The sequence below is a fragment of the Cyprinodon variegatus genome, unplaced genomic scaffold (genome assembly GCF_000732505.1).
Source record: "Cyprinodon variegatus isolate N-32 unplaced genomic scaffold, C_variegatus-1.0 Scaffold81, whole genome shotgun sequence".
Taxonomy (NCBI): Eukaryota; Metazoa; Chordata; class Actinopteri; order Cyprinodontiformes; family Cyprinodontidae; genus Cyprinodon; species Cyprinodon variegatus.
In genome coordinates, this window is record NW_015150534.1 from 4,419 (window position 1) to 6,359 (window position 1,941).

Here is a 1,941-nt window from a genome sequence, read left to right on the forward strand (position 1 = left end):
ATGCATAAGTTTCATCTTCTTCATTCCTCTTTAGCTTTATTTACTCGTAGTAATAGTGTTATAGTATTGGTGGTTATCTGTTATATTCAGCATAACTTTAAACAGCTTAAGCAGAAAGTCTTTGAAGTTTTTACTTGATTAATTATATTATATTTAAGTAAGAATAAAGTTGAATAAAGTAGAAGTTTGTTGATAAACATTATTTGAACTTAAAGCTTAAAGTTTTATCTTATAAAGACAAAATTTAAATGAGGAACTTATCTATATAGATGCTGATTTTTTTTTTGACTCCCCCACCTGTTGCTTGTGTTTTTTTTAAGCTTTTTATTATGACAAGTGTTTTGGGAGGTGTTTTTGCCTTTGCATTAAATAAAAAAAAATTCTGTATTAACTGAATTGTTATTAAAAAATTTTCAAAATTAAAAATACATCAAATGGATTGTGTATTTTGATTGACTTTACAGTTTATTAGGGCAAATGAAGCGTAGTGTGCTCACCTAAAAGGAACTCTGTGTAACATTTGATTCAGCTAAGTTTGAAATACATTCAATTATTTTCAGATCAATTTATAGACTTGCTGCAGATAGATGCCCCATGAAGACTGCAGCTCTTGAAGAACTCGCATAACTTTAGAGGGTCGGATTTATCACTGACTGAGTCGTGACACAAAGTGCTGCTTTACAACAGTCTGAACTCACCTTAAACATCAGACCTAACTAAGCTAAAGGTTGTTGTTTGGCAACCAAAAGTTACCTGGTCAGGCAGATTATTGCTTCTGTGATGTAGGATCTATTTCAGCAGCTCTAATCAGCTGCTCATTAGTAAGGCCCATACCAAAAGTTAATATGAGGTTAAAGGTTTATTGGCTGAATGGAAGATGAAGGAATGAAAGGATAAAGGAAGGAGGGATCAGGGGGGTGAGGAATGAAGTGAGGAGGGTCGAAAGTGATGAGTGATAGAGGAAAAGATGAAGGGATAAGGGGATGAGGGGAGGAAGGAAAGAAAGGAGAAGGGGAGGAGGATAGAGGGATGAACAGAAGAGGGAGGAAGGGATGAATAGAGAAAGGAATCTAGGATGGAGCGATAATGTGATAAGGGATGAAGGGAGAAGCAGATGAGGGGTGAGTGAGGAAGGGATGAGAGGATTAAGGAAGGGAGGGTTGGAGGATGACGGGATAAGGATAGGAAGGGATAAGGGAGGAGGGATCGAGGAAGGAATGACAAAATTAGGGAAGAAGGGTTGAGGGATAAAGGCAGGAAGCACTGAGGGATGAAAGGGTAGGGGGGTTGGAAGGCGCCAATCGGTCTTTGACAGTGTACTTCACTTCCGCAAAAGCGCAATGCATTTAGGGTAGTTAGCGCCATTTCTGTGGTGGAGAGACAGCAGCAACAAACAAAAGAAAACTAACAGAGAGAAGAAGTGTTCTAGTTGCTTTCTTTGGAAATAATGGGACACTGATGCTGCGTCAAAGGATGCAATAGTAATTCTAAACAGAAAACAGCAGATGGTGCCTTACGGTTTTTTGTATTCCTCACTTGGAAAAGAAAATACGGACCGCAGACAGAGGACTTAACAAAGAGGCGTCGGGCTGCATGGGTCGCTGCTGTAAGAAGAAAAGACATCACATTTCATAAAATATCCCCTCATGCTCGTGTTTGCTCTCGGCATTTTCACAAAGCTAAGTCCTTATAAATATACACTAATAGAAATCAACACGCTGAAATGGTTTGCTCATAAAGTTGCAGGAGTTCATGTAAACCTACTGAAACATGCTGTGGAAGAGAAGCGGAAAGTGAGGTTTGTTTTGTTTATTTCTTTTTTAGACCGCTAAATTTAAATAAATAATGCATTCTCTGTATATAATCATTTACACAATCTGCAATACAAATATATTTTTTTAAATGAATTAATATATATAAAAACACTGTACATACCCACTC